General features: G+C 33.1%; 1 long non-coding RNA gene across 1 annotated transcript; it reads right to left on the reverse strand.

Moving 5' to 3' along the window:
* Nucleotides 1–13,705: 13,705 nt before the first annotated feature.
* On the reverse strand, nt 13,706–20,192 carry LOC146997773 (uncharacterized). The gene is made up of 3 exons (XR_015040841.1): nt 20,105–20,192; nt 19,911–19,952; nt 13,706–13,887 (listed from the first exon to the last, which is right to left on the reverse strand). It is a non-coding gene; the product is annotated as an uncharacterized LOC146997773 (long non-coding RNA).
* Between the last annotated feature and the right edge of the window lie 1,190 nt (nt 20,193–21,382).

Genomic DNA, 21,382 nt, shown 5'->3' on the forward strand with positions numbered 1-21,382 from the left:
ATAATTAAACGAACGAATGTATTCTGAGAATCCTAGACTGTAGTCTAAAATTATGAGTGTAAATGAAACGCAGTATATTATTTTTATTTAGTATTAAACATAGATAAACATGCAGATGAATAGTAAGGATTGTGCATTATAGTTCAGAATTATGAGTGATAAAATATACAATGACTATTGTTATATAATAATGTTACTAGTACCATTTGTAAATGTCAGTAAGCGTAATATTTTATTCAGTAATAAAAATTCTTTTGTAACATTTCACTTAATACAAGACTATGTTGACTAAATGGTAAATAACAGATTTTAGATTAAGCATAATGTATAATTACAGACTTTTTGCGTTGTGGTAAGCAATAACCCTGGGTTAATCTTTACATTATGGTAACTTGGCGATTTTTTGGCGAAAGGTTGGCGACCTACTCTCCTACAGCAACCCTCTATTTTTTTTCCCGCCGCCATTTTGTCTTCACGAAGTAAAGACATGTTTCTTTTCTTTTTATCTACTGAACACTTCTTCCAACAATCTACTAGCCGAATTACACTTATGCTAGAAATTTTATCCAACAAAACTGCTTAATCATGACAAATATTCACTGCAAAATTGGGAAAAAGTGCACAATACCATACTCCTTACGCGTTTTTCAAAAAAACACATAGACATAAACCATGTACACGTCGACTTATTTTTACTTAAAAAAACATCCCACAATTACACAAAAATGCCATTGCGCACACTCTTCACTATATTCATGTACACTGCTTTTTTCTCATAAATTAGAAAAATTTCACGAAAATACATGACAATTTTCTGAATCTTTAAACCCGGTAAAAAGAACATATATGAAATTACCTGATCGCGAAAAAGTATATACCCTTTCCAAATATGAACATTTCCAGATATAATATAAATAAAATATCCAGAAACTTTTACCTCTAAATCATCTATTATATTATAAACGTCACCAACGAATTCATACCGCAAGCATTACAAATACTTAGTGTCAAATATTTAAATTATTTCCATGCACGTTTACTTCAACTAAAACGTATACCGAATTCCTACAAACATAAAATTCACAAAATAACTATCATTTAATTAAAATATCACTAAACCATGTACACGTCGACTTATTTTTACTTAAAAAAACATCCCAGAATTGCACAAAAATGGCATTGCGCACACTCTTCACTATATCCATGTACACTGCTTTTTTCTCATAAATTAGAAAAATTTCACAAAAATACATGACAATTTTCTCAATCTTTAAACCCGGTAAAAAGAACATATATGAAATTACCTGATCGCGAAAAAGTATTTACCCTTTACAAATATGAACATTTCTACATATAAAATAAATAAAATATCCAAAAAGTTTTACCTCTAAATCATCCATTACATTATACACGTCACCAACGAATTCATACCGCAAGCATTACAAATACTTAGTATCAAATATTTAAATTATTTCCATGCACGTTTATTTCAACTTAAACGTATACCAAATTCCTACAAACATAAAATTCACAAAATAACTATCATTTAATTAAAATATCACTAAACCATGTACACGTCGACTTATTTTTACTTAAAAAAAAATTCCAGAATTGCACAAAAATGGCATTGCGCACACTCTTCACCATATCCATGTACACTGCTTTTTTTTCATAAATTAGAAAAATTTCACGAAAATGCATGACAATTTTCTGAATCTTTAAACCCGTTAAAAAGAACATATATGAAATTACCTAATAACGAAAAAGTATATACCCTTTCCAAATATGAACATTTCCACGTATAAAATAAATAAAATATCCAAAAACTTTTACCTCTAAATTATCTATTATATTATAAACGTCACCAACGAATTCATACCGCAAACATTACAAATACTTAGTGTCAAATATTTAAATTATTTCCATGCACGTTTACTTCAACTAAAACGTATACCAAATTCCTACAAACATAAAATTCACAAAATAACATTCATTTAATTAAAATATAATTAAATTCAAAAACACTACTTAAAATATAAATAAGCACATGCATTAAATTCATAAAAATTACCTTACAATCCTAATTACTTTAAACTAAATCATTGCTAATAACAATTTTCCCAATAATACCAAATTACTTTACTTCCACCTTACATTTAGAACAATGCATAAAAATAATATCCTCAAATAATTAAAAATACTAACTTACGTAACCTTCTTCAGAATCTTGATTACGTGGCCGATAAACTTTTCTTATTTCTAATTATATTATTACTAAATACCCATTTCGAATTCACTTTAGTTAGGGCCATGGGATACAAAAATTAACCAAAACTGTTTGACACAACACAGAATAAAGCTAAATACAAAATTTCCAGATTTTTTCCCGATTCCCCCCCTTTTCCGAGTAAAGAACTGTAATTCGTCCATTAATATCACATGACATATTCCATGATCTCTCATTTCCCTCACACGAAATAATGCGTAATCGGAACTGAGTACTGCTCATATTATTACCAAAGTCCCAGGTAGTAACCTTTATAGCCTCCAAAATGTCGCCAAACTACCAGTTACCATATTCTAAAAATCAGCCTAACCCTGTTTAAGGGATGTCCAGTGTAATATAAATTATCACTGAACAAGCTAAATAATTTTGGATAACTATCTAACGTTTATTAAGCAAGAAGCCTATCAACAGCTGAGCGGTAAAGTCGCTGAACACTGGTAGTTCGGTCCGAGGTTCGAATTCCGCGAATAGGCTGCCTGCATTGGTGTTTCTTGTGGTTTTCCCCATGTGTAACGTGTATAGGAGCCAGTTTCACTCAGAAAGTCCTCCATGAAGGCATCCCTCCCATAAGGCAGATAGCCCTAGTATGCTTTGCCATAATTAAATACACATACCATTAATTTATTAAGCAAGTGTACCTAAAATTTGGAGTTGCATAACTGCAGGTGGCAAAACAAAAATTTAGTACACAAGAAAAAGAAGAACATACCTTGCTTTAACATAAGTTGGAATCCGGGCCCTCAATTTTTTTAAAAGCATTACCAAACATAATATTTTGAGAAAACATTATACTGCAAAGTAACAATAATACCATTAATATCTATTGAAACAACATAACCGGATCTCACTAGCGACACATTTATAAGAAAATTCATGCTATTCATAATTTGAACATCAATCCCGTTATGACATCTCAATCTGGAGGCCAAATTGGTATAATTTTCGGAAAGTTTTATTACATTTTTCGAGCAAAGTTAGGAGAATCGAAAAGTTTCTGTGGTAGCGGAGGAGAAAACAGGGTAGCTGAAAATTACTGAACTTGTTGCCAATTCTTCTAGAATATAAGAAATATCTGGAAAATAAAAAGTGCGAACCCAGTATGGACTAAAGAAGTAATTCAGGACGACAATCACCCACGGTTTGTTTCTTCTTCTCGAACAATCTGGAGGGTTAATCGCAACAATCGTTATCCTCAGCTGGCTCTAACAGGCTGTGTCTACCCGTACGACGTCGGACGTTTAGCTGAAACATGGTAAAAATGCTAAACGTACGACTAGTTGCGCAGAGACACTTTCGTGATTTCTGCGCATTCCGACCAGTCGTAAAGAGATGTTTGTTTACATTTGTGTTGATTATCGGAAGGGTGAATTGCTTTTCCGTGTAGTGCTAGAATATCAAGAAAAAGTTATTTTTTATTTCGTTTTGATGACTAATTACTATCATTCTTTGATAGATATCTAAAACATTATATAAAATAAAGAACTTTGAATATATCTGAATATTATTCTTGTTTTAAATTGCTAATGTTTGATCATTTTATACTGATGCGGAGTTTACACAAATAATCAAAATTTCTTGAAATTCTTATCAACAGATTTAAATAAATCACGCATGCAAACAGTAAAATCACATTCTTACGAAAGGAAATTGAAAAATCGTCTTAAAACCTTGTGTAATTTTTCTGTCATGCGTAGCTAAATATTTCTATAAAATTGCATACAGAAGCATTTATATACATAAAGAGTGTGTTCAGGAGATGAATTAGAAATGTATGTGCATATGCTTGTATGTACCGATGTAGGTGTTCATGTAGCATATGTATATGTGTGTACATACGTTTGTGTGTGTGTGCACAGATATACATGCATACATACATTTTTGAGTCTGGTCTCGAAAAATGTCTTGCTGAAAAAGAATGTAAACAAACCAACCAGCTCCTTAAAAGAAAAGTTTAGAAATTTTTTATCATAATTTTGGTTTCTACAGCAAACTTTTGTGTGTGAGTTTGTTTTAAACTCTTAGAAGAACTCAAATTTTAATATAAAGACGTGAAAATTTTTTACATTTTGATAGTGTACTTGATGATTTATTAAAAACACAATTGACTCTCTTATATTTAATATTGAAAAGAAGGAGGGTGATATGTACAAAATTATAATAAAGATAATTCTAAGGTATTTTTTATAAATATATGTGACTTCTGAATATAGAAAATAATCGCTTACAAATGACTTATGCAGTATTTGTCTTATTATCATATCCTGTCCTCATAAGCTCAAAAATAAAACTTTATACAGGAAAGTCATTTTACCTCCAAATATATTTTATGGTATTGAAGTATGATAACAGATGATTATTTTTGTTAGAAAAATTATTATGTTATGAATATTTTCCTGAAGATAATTATACATCATATTCAAGGATATTTATATATTAATATATATATATTATATTCAAGTAATAGATGACATATTTATATATTCTATTTAAAAATAAATGGCAGCACTATGTCTTATCATTAACTTTATCAAAAGAACTTATAGGTTTAAAGCACCGAATTTCTAGTATAAGAACTGTACTTCAAATGTCCTTTTCTTTTCCCTTTTTTTTTTTTTTTTTTTCCCTGTAAGAGTTTTGCTTTATACTATTTACAGATGTGACATCTAAAAATGCTTGGCCTTTTTTATCCAAATATCTAAATATGGAAGTCTGAAATAATGCAATATATTTGTATGTATATAAAGTAAAATATTAGTAAATTCTACATAAGTACATTATTATTCTAAGATAATGTAATAAAAATATTCAGTTTAATGCAAATATGTGAATCAATTTATACATATAAATTTTAAGTGTATGACTTCTGTTGGATGTTTTAAGTAAACAATCAAAAAAATTAACCTTTTTATCAACTTATCTTGCACATATATACATTATTACTTTTTTTTCCTATAAGAATAAACTTAATCTAATATAATAATCTAAAAATAAATGATACACAACATCTATTAAGGCAGACCATTTTTAGTACAGTAATAAATAATACAAGCAATATAATTTAATACTTTCAGTTGTCAGAGAATGAAGTGAGTTTTGTGAAGCTATTTAATGAAAAAATCTGAAAACAATTTTTGGTGGTTCTAAAATACAAGTTCTAAAAGAATTAAAATATGTACATGAGATAAATGCCGCTCTTTTTGTTTTAACCCCTTTGAATAAATTTTAACCAATTTGATACTTTTTTTACTTCTTTTCAAAACCTTGAAATAAATGAGAAACTGATTTCAGGACCAACACATTTCAAGAAATATTGCTAACTGCAATGAATCAGCACACATGTATGACATCATCAGAACCATCAGAATGTCTTGTATTACCTTTATTTATTTATTTAAAGTTACTAATGGATTTATATGTAGAAGAGCTGAGATTTCTAATACAGTTACCACACTGGCATTTTTAATGATCTTTTCACTAATGATTTAAAATCTCTCTATATTTTTTTTATTATTTTTCAAATGAAAAGTTTTTGTTCATTTGTTTCCAAAATAACAGCTACTTCCTTAGTTCAATTATTATTTTTCTTAACTGGTTTGTCTGGTGAACTCCTGTGATTTTTTTTTTTTTTTTTTTTGTGAATACATTTATTCTGTAATTTGTTGTTTTCAGTAGTTTTTTAATTTCTCTTTTGAAAAGTTTTCTGCATTTTAACTTAATAGCCTTGAAACTTATGATCAACATTCAAAATCTAACTTCCATTTTAAATTTCAATGTTTACCTGGATTCATAACAAGTGTATTATTTTTAAATTATTCAGACAACTTAAGAGCTCTGTGTCTTACATCTTCATAATAGTAGAAAATTTCATTGTACAGCCTATGTACATTTTAGTTTTGTCATGTCATGCCATTTGTGAAATATTCCTTCTCTCTGCTTAATTTTATTCCATATATAGAGATATTCAGTAAATTTAAGCATAATAAATTTGTAGAAGATAAATGTCTAAAATTCCATTTTCAGTTTCCTATGTAGACTTTTACATTTGCATTTAGTACAGCAATCAATTACGCATTGAATTCCAATATAAAAATATTTTTTATCACAGCCTTCAGATCATTCCTGAACATCATTCAAATCATCATCAGACTGCAGTATGAAATATACAAATACTTCTTCTGTTTTTGAAACAAAAAAGAATGATGACAAGGTCTAGTGAACATTGTGCATAGGGTATAAGCTGAAATTATTATTCCTGGAACAGCAATCTGGCAAATTTTAGTCTTGTGTGCTGCAGCGTTTTTATGCATAGCGGAATTTTACTGCTGAGTTTGCTACACAGTTTTATAGTTAATAGGAATTGTATTGGATTATTACGTCAAAAAAATGTGAGAACTATCTGTCTAAGAGAAGATATGCCTTTTCAAAGGAACAATATAAGGAAAACTGGCTCTGATTCACTTTATACATGAGGAAAACAGCAAAATCTCCTCTGGAGCCAGCCTATTCGTCAAGATAAAACTCTGAGCGAATTACTAGCATTCAGCGGATTTACCTCTCGGCCGCTGGTGGGCCTAGTACAAGTTGAGTCAACAGGTTAGCGTAATAAACACCTTTTATCATGATATTATGTGACCTATAATCTATAAGCAATGCTCTTCATAAAAAATGTTAATTCCGTTTGCTTTCTGTATTCTGAACTTAGCTCTTGTTTATCTATTCTCTTGTTTTGAGATCTGCTCATCAAAACAGAGCAGCAGGTCAATTAAAGAAGGATATGCATGCAGTGCAATCATCTTCAGTACGATCTCAAGTCATAGTCACGTCTTTAATCCACCTAAAATCCAGTCCCAGTACTTCTCACTATTTGAGAAAAAGTATAATTCCTGTTGGAGTCTAAATTAAGATGAGCTCCGGTATTTCAATTTTCTACTGAACTATTTTCATTAATTAAATTGAATTATCTAATTTTATTTATTAATTTACATTTTATTTTTATTTTTTCTTTATTTTTATCTTTGTTGACGACCTTTCATAGTCCTTCTTCTTTTAGAAATTAAGTACTGACCACAATGCATTGAGGCATAAAATTGAACAGGCACTCGTATAATCCTATGACAAACATTCCACACTTGCTAGATAATGTGTTTCATATTGAGAACATCGAAACACTGAGCCTACGCAGGCCAGATAGAGCTTAAGACACATTATTTTGATCACTGCAAAGCACGCAAGGGCTTTCTGCCTAAGAACAGGGATGCTTTTGCGGAGCACTTTTTAAAGGTTCGATTTGGTTTGTTTGATTTTAGAAAAGCACTTGAGGGCTATTTGTCTAAAGAAGAGCAAAGATTCTTGATGGCTTCATGATGGACTTTTCGAAGAAAACTAGCTGGCATTCACATTGCGCAAGAGAAAACATCAAAAACTCCCATGCGACCAGTCCGTTCGCTGGAATTTCAAACCAGTCGAACTAACAGTATTCACCAAATTTACTGGTAGGTTTATACTCAACAAGGGACATATTTTTGGAGCAGGTAGGTAGTGTAAGTGTCAGTAAATGACGTAGCCAGTCTTGGGCAATAAGCTATGAGTGGCGTTCTTTATCCTACTGAAATATCGTGCTTGGATTCTTTGTCAGGTATTGGTGTATATTGGTTGAGACAAGCAGTAATTAGAATGGTGAAAAGCATAGTATAACATCGTCAACGTATTAGACAGTGAGAAATGTGACAACACTGACTAAGAAAGGAATGCAAAAGATACAAAAGCAGATTCGAAATACATCTGTATTCTACTCAAATCAGAAGGTGAATGCCCATATGATAAGGGTAACACAAATGCAATTATCACTAGGGGATATAATCCTACTTAATTGTGATGCAGTCTCTCTACTGTATATTCATGCTCTGTACGAGATCGTCCACGAATTTCTGAGAAATTATGTTCAATTCTTCTTGCAGGGCTGATTACAGCTATGAAAGCATTGAAAGGCACTAGCGACGGGCTGTCAAAAGTCCCCAGACCATACACCATATATTAAGTTGGAGCATACGACAGCCTTCAGAATGCCTACGCTAAGACAGGTGCTATATCTTCACTCCTTAACAAGCTAGCGACAGTTGGTATACCCTGAAGTGTAGCATTATTGTTCGCGAAGAATCTTGGAAAAGATGCACGTGAGGAGAAGAACATTAGCACAACTGCAGTCAGTAGTGAATTAATCTTCTTCAGATGTATGGAGCTTCATATAGCGACCAAGCATTTCACTTCCACAAACGAAAATTTGAGCACTTGCAAACTGTTTCCTTTCGATGATCTCAGAGAGACGACTGCGTAATCTCTGCTTTATCTAGATATTTAGACTTCCAGAATGGCTAGATAATCTAAATATCGGAAGATTAAAGCTGTTATCTTATTCTTGAACCGGGATGATAACGCCTCATATAATATTGCAGCGGCTGATCTATTGTCCTAGAAAACTGGATGACACCCCCTTTCCCTGTTTAGTCTTGCCAGCGACTGCTGCTATCCTTAAAGCTCAACTCCATTGCTGAGCTACTCAGTGGCGTAAAGGGTGTGTATGATGCGCCGTCGCAGAGGGGCGCCAAATGGTCTCCAAACAAGATTTTCATCATATCACTGTGTTTTTTTCGAGAAGGGGGGCGCCAAAAAGGTATTTTGCCCCGGGCGCCAGTTATGCTCGCCACTCCACTGGAGCTACTCAGATCTTTTGTTTGCAACACTACAGAAGACACTGCCTCCGACGAGAAGGCATGAAAGTCCGCAAAGCGATCAAAACACCATGAGATTGTTTCGTAGTGATATCAGTGTTATAGCTAGAGACGGGCGAGGGTGGACAACTGTCCCTGGGCGTAGTGTCACGGAAATGCCAAACTGACGAAGTTTTAGAATGAAACGGTTTCCATACTTAGAAAACAGAAGGGTGTATGAAATCTGCAGTTGTCTTTAGGCGCTGAAAACTATAGCCAAGTCTTTAGCCATATTGGATGTCCAGTAATAGATTGCATGCATCTTAGGATGTCACCCACTGTCACCACCACCAGATGATGGGAGTCATTAGCATAGATATCGCATCATCTAAAGACGGCTCTCCAGTGGCCGAGCGGTAAAGCCGATAAACTCGGGCCGGGCCTCGAATCCCGGCGAGCAGATTGGCTGCTAACTAAGCGTTTTCATGGTTTCCATATGTGTAACCTATATACAGTCCAATTTCCCTTAGAAAGTCTTTCACGAAGCCATCCCTTCCCTTAGACAGGTAGCCCTCGAATGTTTCACCATAACTAAATAAACTGAACCCAACTCATCATCTGTAAGAGAAGATATCAGTTCTTCATATCCTGGCGTGGTTGTTTGTGGAAAACCACTACCAGAGTTGGATTAGCCATTAAGGAAAGTAAGCACGTGCTTAGGGCATCAGGTAAAGGCGGCGTTACTAAAAGGTGCTTAAAGATTCAAACAAAGAGTGCAAAGGGTCCACAAAAATAAAATTCTCACTGCAGATTTTAGAAGATACCTAGTGCACTTAATCCAAGCCCGAGAAAGAGGGAATGATGAGAAAGAGGCGTTATACTATAGATGTATGTGGAGGCAGAAAAATCTTTGAAGTGCTACGGGCATATAAAAGTCTAATTTGGCAATGAGCATTACTAAACATTCTGATAGCTGCTCCCTTTGTTCGAAATATAATCCAAACTATTGACATGATGTGTATAGTCGGACTTTGGCCTTCTTTCAAACTTCCAGATAAAGTCGTCCAGATATTGTCTATAGAACTGTCACGCTGAGACTACAAATCGATGTTGTTAAAACCGAGTGTACCGTGCAGTAGCTTCCGTTAATGTTTTGAGCATACACCATGCTTTATACCCTCTCCTACACCCCATAGATGTCATGCTACGTATATGTGCATGCTGTACAATACCGGACCCTAAGTGATCTCCTAATTGATCTTTTTGTTGCATCTTCTTGTTTGTACTAACGTTACATTAATTTCTCCATTTCATTCTTAATTTTTATTATTTATATAATTGCAAAACTGATCAGCTATCGTGGATGACTTCTTAAATCGCAATATTTTACAGGAGCGGAAGCACGCTGTCCACTAGGAAGGTTGGGATTTATGCTACTGACCGGGAAATTCGCTTAGCTACATATAGGAACTGTGTGCAGCCAAAATAAAATAAGATACTAAGTCACTAATTTTCTCTTTCCTTACCGCTTGGCTTCGTGTTCTAATTAGAAGCACGTTCGGCTGGCAATAGGGAAGTCCAGAATGCAAATCCTGGGGCGGTCATTCGCTGATATTTTCTATTTCAAATAAATACCTAAGGGCTCAACCAACTAACCAAGTGGTTCCCAAACTAAAATGTGGTAGACGATAATTCTTCACCACCAGCAGGTGGCGATTAGGTTACCACCTCTTCAACTGCCTTCTAAATGGGGAAGAATGTACGGAATTTTCTTTTTTCTCAACGCATGCTTTCATGATGTAATTAGAAGCACTTCTGGATGGCAGTCTTTAAGCCCAGATTTCGAATCCAGGATAGGTCATTTCTGATTTTTTTTTTTTGGCTCCTAAATAAACCTAATATTATACATCACCGTTCTATGGTGCTCTACACTCATCTACAATAGCACAATCTCAAATAGAGCTACCAGTGCTTTAATATCGAGATTAGTGTACATAGTGACTCTGAAATTGCAGTTTCGATGGTAATGGTTCAGAGGCACATGTTCTACTGTAGTGTGGATTAGGTTAACATGTCTTTCTGGAGCTGTTTCCAAAGCAGAAGGGTGCTGATCATTCTACAGATTTAAGGCGAATGATAAAGCCTTTACCGAAGCTTATAAGTTGGGTAAATCAATGTCTACATGATCTTTTTTCTGATTACATACTTTTTGTTTTGTGTCATATGGGGACAAACTGTATACTAGTTTTTATGCCTGCTTTGAATCAGACACTAATTTTTGTTTGCAGCACCACTATAGGGTTTGCAGTCATACCCTGCTACACGACACTTGAACCATTAGCATCTATGTTCACATATTGCTCAATTGATTTATTAGTTATAGCTTATGTGCATACATTTCTTTGTCATATGTGTATGTATTTTAATATGAATCTTTTGTAAAAAATAAATTAGACTTGCATATATGCATAGGCAAGCTAGTTTGCTATACGAAAATAAAATAAAATTAAAAACCCTGTTCCTTAGACCATATCAACTAGCTGTTTACCCAAGTCTCATATATTGCTATAGCACCAGATGTTAAATTTAAATCGACCACTTCATTTGAAAGTTATAAAATGGACATTTGTATACTATGTTATCTTTTAGTACATGCTCAGCTGTTGAATTTTTATGGCAAAGGTCCTGAGGGGTATCTGCTTAAAAGAAGAGATGCCCTTCTTTGAGCACTTTTTGAATGAAACTGACTTGTATTCATATTAAACATAGGGAAAACTGTAAAAACAGAGATGTAGCTAACCCATTTGATAGAATTCAAACCTAAATTGTATTACCAGTATTCTGTGTCTTATCTATTCGAGAACCGACACCGGTGGGTATTCTTCTAAAGCAAGATTTTGGTTTATGTTTGCATATAGATATTACTTATGCAGTAGATCATTATCAGACATATAAAAATAGTGATATCATTGAATGAAATTAAAAAAAATAATAATTCCATTTTGCTACAAACTTCATACACAGGAAACAAGAGAAATAATGCTTTGAATTTTGCTCATCAGAAGAAGCATTAAATAATACAGCACTTTTGATGAGCACAGTTAATTGGTGTGTATATGTATTTTAATCAGTGAGCTGTTCTAAAAGATGTTTCATGGAATGGTCAGACTTTCTTAATTTCTCAACCAGACTAGCAGCATTGTTCATCTGACATGAGACAAACTTAAATTAAGATATACATAATTTTTAAAACAGGGCACATAAATTTCTATATAATGGCTAACATAAATTATATTTTATGTTAGCCATTATATAGAAAACTGGCTAAATAAACAGAAAATCTAAAAAATACAGCCGCCTATTCCACAAACAAAAAAAGGACAAATAATCTTAAAATGAACTCAATGATTGCAGACTATAGTAATAACAATTTATTCAAAATGAATATAGATACGATATTTTACTTTTAAACATGTCAAGAAACTTGTAGTGATCATCCAGCTAATTCAGTTTGCTTTTAAAAAAGTGTGCATTGAAATTTAAAAAAAAAAAAAAAAAAAAAAAAAAAAAAAAACAAGGATTTAAAGAAAAAAGAACAAGAGCTTTTCATTATTAAAAACTGTTATGACCTAGAAGAAATCTAATCATATCCTTTCACATTACCATCCATGCACACCAATCACATAATCATCCAGCTAGTTGGAGAAAAATGGTTTTAGGTAATGAATTATTTTGCTTTTTTAATTCCCCTGATATGAAACTCAGCCAGATCAGGTTCATGAATTTAATTGTAAAATACGGGTATTGAGAAGCAACTGTCATTGGCGAAGGGCTTGGGCATATTGTAGATGACAGTAGGAATCTGCCCCATAGTTATCCCTATGGGACGGACGGATAGAGGACTAATGTCAATTTCAAAAATATGTCTCTGCAATAATATTTTATTAAATTAATTATGTGAGGTTTGTTTGGTGCATTATGAAAAATGAGCACTATTTATGAACAACTTAAGATACTTAACAGTAAATTATCATCACATACATCACAAAAAAGAAATGTATCTCTTTGAGTGCGCATATAGTGAGCTTGGATATATATATATATATATAAAAGTATATTTTATTTAGTATTATAATATATTATTCTTTTTCATATTTTTATGTTAAATGATAATTCTTAAATAGATAAGAATGAATGAATTTATAAAAACAATCATCTCAACCTTTATAATAAATGACACCTAAAGGTTTTCTCAAAATTTAATACAGTTATTCCCATACATGTTGATTTGGCATCCATAGTTGTTATGGCCAAACTATTATAATGCAAATAACAGAAGAAAAAAAAATACAAAATGCATTTTAAATGAGAACAGGCCACATCATGCCAAAATAATTTGTACTAAAATTCCAATCATAAGCAAAAATATACAAGTATAAAATAAAAAAATTAAAAAAATATTGTTCTGACATCAAATACAAAACTGCTTACTTTGCTTATAGTACTTAACATTTTATTCAGGGTTAAATTAAAACATCAAAATTCTCAACATTAGAGATACAGAAAATATATTAAAAAAACGTATATGATATAGTATACAATCTCAGCATGCACAATTTATCAATTAAATTTGACTTCCTTTATACGTATTTTTCAAATCATGAGAAACAGTTTTTGGCTGATTTTTGTGATGAAACATTAGAAGATATTTTCCAAGAAGGAATGCTTTAAGGCAAACTGGCTTGCATTCATATTACATGTGGAAAAATCATGACGACGCTTATGCAGGCAGTCCATTCACCAGGATTCAAGCTATTAGTGTTCAGCTTCTCACCAGCTTGTCCACTGGCACACAACAGCCTCTTGTAATACATTATCTGCAGACATGAAATCCTGTATTTATATGAAAAGAAAAAGTTATACATTCAATATTAATTACAAAACCCATTTTCATACATGCCTACTGACAAATTATAAGTAATCCTCAACTCATGATGAGTATTGTTCCTATAGTTCCATCATAAGTTCATACTGATGTAACTCAGGGTCTTAATAAAATTATACCTTGGTATGTTTGATTATATTGTTATGAATAAGGCTTCTGTTTTACATGAAAATGGTTTAAGGAGGTATAAACTTATGTGACATTTATAAACAATTTATTTGCATACATTCACATGAATTTTATAAAATTAATACATATACATCCCTTTCATTAGTTGATAAGAACAAAAATATATACAAAATTCTTTTAATTAAAATAATGGATAAGTAACTGTTACTTATTTGAAAGAATTATTGTAAAATACAACTTAGTGAAAAATTATTATTCAGGTATGATCAGAATCCTATAAAAACAATGCATGTATGCATAAGCTGTTTATATTTTTCTGTAAAATAAACATTTGATCTGGACAACTGCATACTTTTATTTCAAGATGCTTTTTTAGTTAGGACTACCTAATATACACTAATGTTTGTGAAAATCACAACCATGAAGGAATTATGCACTTTGAACCAAACTTACATGAAATGTAAAGTGAGTTAAGACATACAAATGATTAGAATTACAAAGGGATTATGCATGCATGAAACGAGAACTGGCAGTTGTAAAGGACTGTAAAGTTGTGCTGAAATCTGTTTATCATCCTCCGTCTGCAGTGAACATTTAATTTGTGCTCAGTATGCCTCGTCAACAGCAGAGGATGCCATACCAACAAGTTTGAACGAGGCCACATCGTCTGTATGCAAGAGGGTGGACTTTCGTATCAAACAATCACAGCCCGCACGCAGCACAATGCCACAACAGTGATGCATGTTTGGAAGAAATGGACAGCGAGAACCAAACAAGGTGAAATCCTGGCAATGGGGCACACAACAGCACAGGACGACAAACACCTCATCTGCATGGCTGTGATGGATTGTAGAGCATCCTCTCGTATGTTAGTACAATATTGGAGCACGGTTACAAGTGTTCGTCGCTGTCTGCTGCAACATGAACTACATGTAAGGGTTCCTCTACGCAGGATTGCCCTGTCGCTGAGTAACATATGCCTCCGACTTCAGTGAGCACTGCAACTCAGTGCGTGGCGTGCTCTGTGGCAACAAGTTGCTTTCTCCAACAAATCTTGCTACAATCTGGAGTATAATGATGACAGAGTATGCATTATTTGATGCATTCCAGGCACTATATTTTAGGGGAAAAAATGCCTGTGCACAAGCCTTCTTTAAGGTACAACAGGTTTTGCATCTTCCCCAGATATGTTGCTCAATCAGCATGCCTAGGATTTCATCGGTCAGCGACTCGCACGTACAGCTAGTGGGCCACACACTGAAACTGAACTTTCACATCAATACAAAGCCATTCCCCAGGATTATATTCAGAACCTATACGATTCAATGCCACGATGTGTACAGGCTCTCGCTCAGCATGACAGAAACCCAAAGTACTGATTTTCCAACTTTCGTTTTTTTTTTTTTATGTTTGTAAATGTGATCGTTTACTTGTATCACTATTGGTAATATGCGGAATAAATTTTATTCATTTCCGACAATTCCTTCATGGTGTTGCATTTTTCACAAACATTAGTGTGTCTACAGCATCCAGTGCCTGCTCAGCATCCTCTCGTATGTTACTGAAGATAAATGACTAACTGAAGACAATTTTTAATCTCTATTGAAATGCCCGTAATGATTCATTGCTAAGCACAGAATCTTAAATAACACTTGTCACTCCTAGCAATGCCTCATTCTGCCTCTAGTCCATCATCAGAAAACTCCATCAACCTGCTGTGGAGGAAGCTCCACGTTTATAAAATCATTGCCATCATCTTCAAAATCAGAATTACAGAGGTTCTGGGAATCCCATATTATCTTTAAATTCTTTCAAAGCTTTTCTCAAGCCTTTTCTTGTACAATGCAATCATAAAATGCTTGTTAAAATTCTACTCAGTATCAACTGTAATCTCCAAATGCGGCTTTATGAATTTGTGTCCATCATCTATACAAATTACACTGACCAAAAAAAAAAAAAAAAAAAAAAAAGCATTATCTAATTTTAAAAATTACATTATCTTTCGGCTATGCCGAACTGGATGACGAAAGGGGCAATTCTCAGAACCCGCACATTTCCAGGAAACCCGTTATCGCTCAGATTGGGACCACGTGATCCTTCAGAAGCAGAACTTTCATCTGATTGGTTCATTTCTACCCCGGACAGAGTTTCAGCTGAAACATTTTTGGCGAGGTTTGAAGAAATATCACATAGCCGCTACATTGTTTCTGTAGCTAGGTGGGATTCTTTTTTTTTCTAAGAATCCTCCCATTTAAACCAGTGATACCAAAAACTTGTTTCTCAGGAAAGTCCCGTCTAGCAGGGACTGTTGATAGAAGTAAATAACCGCTTTAATCAACACTCACTGATAATATAGTAAAATCACAATGACCAAAATTAGCCTCAATCCACTATGTCTAATCCGTTTTCAAAACACATGTTTCACTTTTGTGATAAGAGGAGAGTGGAATGTGGAAATGAACATGAGCTCAGCATAAGAGCGTATAGGTAATGATCACTTTAGGTTTTCTACAAATGACATTCAGTGGATGAGTTGAATGTTGCCTTTTTTTCCCTCCGAGATAGCTAGATGGTGTTACTAGGTGGCTTAAAGTACAGTCAAAAGTCTTTAATCTGGAATGATCTATAATCCGGACCTCAAAGCTACAAACTTTCTGCACATGCTTAAACGCATGCGCATATGCGTTTAATGTATAATGGACGGTATAAGCTAAGCTAAAATTATCTATTTCAGTTAATGTTGCAGATCGCGTTGTTCCTTATTCTTCTAATTGGATCCGGCTTATTATTTTTTGCAGACTGTTAGAGCAATTTTATAAAAAGTAAGCTTGAACTTTCGATTATGTCAAAAAGAGTTTCCGATTCTGGAGATATCAAAGGTTTTACAAGCGAAAGCACGTTTTGATGTCCATGAAACAAAAAGTGGAATTGCTGCAAAAAATGGTTAAAGGCATGAAGAAAGTGACAGAGAGGTGATTTGTTTCTCTAACCATTCCGAAATCTGTTTATAATTTTCGCGCTGCTCTGCGGGAGAGGAGGGGGCAGATGTTTTCATTTTATTTGGCTTATAATTCCTCACTAAATGCAGTATTTCATCTCGATGTACTCCGTCTTTGATATGATTTAAATCAAATTCATCATTATAAATATCACGAATACACATGAAATAGTTTTCTGGTTGCAATTTTCTAATTTCAACTATGCGTAATGTATGCTTTACACATGCGCACGTTGAAAGAAAAGTTTATTAAAGTAAACAAATAAATATTAAACTTTTTTTTGTAAATTTTGATACCCTTTAGATCATAATTGCTCTTTATTTCATATTTTTAATTTTATAATTTCTGCATGCCATCTTAAAAGATTTAAACTGATGAGCTATAATACAAAAAAACCGATAATTCGAAATCGCCAAAGAGTCCAAATTAAAGACTTTTGACTGTTTATGATAACCAAATGAGCACCACAGCATTTAATGGGTTAATATATGACATAATTACACAGATTGGAATTTGCTAGCAAGTTTGCCCTTGAAACAGAAAAGAAAATTAAAAATCCTGCTCCAAAGGACATTCCAGCTGGCAACTTTATGAAATTTATATACTACTGTTACGAAATAATTTGATCCAGTTTTGTGAAATTAAAAAAATATATGGCATTAATGAACTATACAATCATCTGATGCATATTTTAACTTTGAATGTCAAATCAGAATAGGGATTTTTTTTTTTTTTTTTTGGCACTGTGGCTGATTCTTACCTTTAGTCATAAAGATGATTATTATGATGCATGTTGCTTTATCGAAGACCTGCCAATGATGGATTACTATATTTCCAGCCCACTTTACAGTGCTGAAATTTATTAAAAATATTTCCCTCATTTTCCACTTTTTTCAATAAATTAATTAGAACGAGCTTTCCTATAGTTTAAAATGTATTTGTTGATGTGGTAATCATTGTCTTACTTACAAAGACAAAAAATCCTATAAATACATACAAAGGTTACATTGAACCTTTCTTCTTGTAATTTTTTACCTTAATGCCAAATTAACACAAGAACTGTTGAAACACAGTGAAGCAAACACAAACTGACATTCATTCTATGATTTCAGCTGCATACTCAACTTCTTGCCTACGACTCTGCAGTTGTGCAATTCTAAGATGTTTCTTCAAGTAAAAAATTGGTCGATGTGTACATGGATACCGAGGATGTGTAATTCTTAAAAACGCACCAAGCAGTCGGTGATTTTTCATTGTTTTTCTTGAAGTCCTGTTCTAGATATTTTTGCATGTTTACAGAATTAATTCAAATTTGTAACCGGCGATATGATGAGTTAGCGATTTTCTAAAACACATGAAAACAATCGATTTGGCGACTTGGCAATTTTTTTAAAACTCGCCAATCTGGACCGTAATATCTAGTTTTACCATATTGCTGTTGTGAAAAGACATGTTTGAAGATGAGTACAAGTTTAACAATTTAAAAATACTGTAATCCTAAAAACAAATCATATGGACCATGGCAGACAAAAAAATAAGAAAGGCACTGCAAAAGCATATGGTTAGACATGGCCAGAATCTCAAAAATAGCACACATTAGCTTCTTGGCAAAACATACTTTGGCTCAACTTCGATGTTAATGTTTCTGGTTAAGCAGAAGCAACATTAAAACTGGTTTGCAGTAAATGCTGCCAAATGAACACATAACTGAAATATTTGCTGATATTAAGAAAAATATTAATTTGTTCAGCTAGACATTTAGCACCAATGCTCATCCAATAACAACAACAAAATTGTAAATTTGTTCACAGAATGTAATAAGAAATTTGTGTAAATAAGTACATAAGCAACAACAACAACAAAAGGCACATCAATATCACTGCCACACCATACAATTACGTTTGAATAAGAAAACAGAGTTATGCGCACAGCATTGAAAGAATACCTTTGAAGTACACCATATTCATTTCTTATCCTGAATCGAGCAGAACCATGTAATTATTTAATCTGCAACTACATTTTGAAATTTAATAATACACACAAATTATATACATTTAATACACATTTTGTACCGAAATTAAATAATTACAAATATAGTTTTTACTAACTTATACATGCAGAAATTCAGGGAAAAAAGATCGCATTTACCAGTTTGCTTTAAAAAATGAATTAACATAAATAATTACAATTGAAAACCTATTCATTTAAGCAAATAATGGATTATAAATTTTAATTTTACCTTACAATCAAGAATGAGAATAGCCACATCACACCCACACCACGCTGCATACAGGCAAGAGAACATTAACTGGGCTGAATAACAAAACAACCATCACAGCAAAAGCTACTGCTTCTTGCTGCAATTTTTAATTTCGCTACAAATAACAGAATAATACTAGAATTGCTTACAATAAGTGTACATAGAATGTTAGGCTTTTGGTATTAATATTACACTCTCTAGCTCGGCTGAAGTTAATATGTTAATGTTTCTGGCTAAGCATGTTCAACTAGATGCATTATTAAAGCTGATTTCCAATAACGTCTGGAAAGTTGAGCGCAGATAACCAAAATATTTGCTCAGCCAGATATTTAACATTACTATTAATACGATATCAAAGAGAACATGAAAAAAATGAGTATATTTGTTCAAAAGAACACAGAAATACAAGAATATATTAGATTTCGCAGTATTTAAAGAAAAGTGGGTGAATAAGTACATAAACGACACGAATTTTTTTTCTTCCTTTTAACTGCACACACAAACCAATAAACTATATACAATTCATAAATAATTTTGTATTCAAAGTTAATTAAATATTTACAAAATCAAAAATAATTCTTACCTATACATTCAGCAGAAAACGAATTATGCCTATAATTGCGGTCTGTGCAAGAAAAAAAATAATGATCAAAATTAATCAAAAAGACAATTAAATTTAAAAAATACTATTCATTTAAGTGGAAAAAGCATTAGAATTTTAATTTATTTGAATTTCAACTTAAAATTTGGAACAATAGATAACACTTGTATACTCACCACTACAACATCCCACCACGTTCGAGAACAAAATGGCGCTCGATTCGCATGGCACATTGGAGGCATGTTCATGCGCAGATGGTCTCTGCGCAACCAGTCGTACGTTTAGCATTTTTACCATGTTTGAGCTAGCCGTCCGACGTCGTACGGGTAGACACTTCCGCTCCAACACGTGTTTTACCGACCATACCTCAGCATCGAAAGTCCCACTGACGCTTGTTCTTCTCATGGCGACAATTCTCTTCTTTTGGTGACACAACAATCAAGAGAAACGCCAACCGACCACAACATTAGTGGTGTTTCTTTAGGGAAAACGCTGAAAGTCGGCTTCCAGACGTTGGCACATCTCGCGCTTTCCCTTCCATCACTGCAATTCCAAAGACCCCAGGCGGTCACACACCTGTCTCTCTTAATTTTCGTAAACACATTCCATTACCCTCGAACGAAGGTCCCGATTCAACAGGGACAACAGAAAACCGCTAATTTCGCTCTAAACGGAGAAGCATAACTGCATACAGATATTAGTCTCTTCTGCAGGGTCAAAATTTCCACTCTGTCACACATGTTTTTCACATAGTAAAGGAACTGCTGGTAAACAGAGGAATATAGACTTGTTTACAGCACAGATAAGAAAATAGTTTTAAACAATTCTGTTTACTGAATTCATTTCTATTACATAAAGTTTTATTTCGATGCACATCTCCGAAATTACCACTTGAATCAAATAAAGGTTGAATAACTTTACTTTAAAGAGGAGTAAAAATTAAACAGAAATAAATTAACAAAACAATTAAGTTTAAATACCCAACTAGTGTAACAAAAAAAAATTAAAATTAAAATAAATAATATTAAGGGTCATCCGAACAAATCACTAATAAAACCAAACAGAACTAAAATCAAGTTTTTCAAACAGAAATTGAGAAAGTTAAATCAAATCCACTTTTAAGTTAAAAGATAACCAATACCAAAACTAACTAAAACAATCGACAGCTTAAAACCAAACTTTTAATTAACCACTATTAAAAAACTAATCAGTTACTAAAATTAATAATAGTCAAATTAAGTAACAATTACACTAAAGGATTACCCTTATTTTGCATATTAAATTATTTTAAGTTTTGGTACCTTTCTTTAACCTCTCATTTTTCTCTCGCATTTCTATACCAGAATGCAAATGCTTTAAAATGAAGTGAGTAGTTAAACGGACGAATCTTGTAGTTTATTTTGAGCGTGATTTTGCTAGCCAGCACATGTTACTAGTTTGACCTTGCTGTTACT

Source organism: Stegodyphus dumicola, chromosome 4, assembly GCF_044657685.1.
Source record: "Stegodyphus dumicola isolate Sdum_Otavi_A_Nest chromosome 4, ASM4465768v1".
Classification (NCBI taxonomy): domain Eukaryota; kingdom Metazoa; phylum Arthropoda; class Arachnida; order Araneae; family Eresidae; genus Stegodyphus; species Stegodyphus dumicola.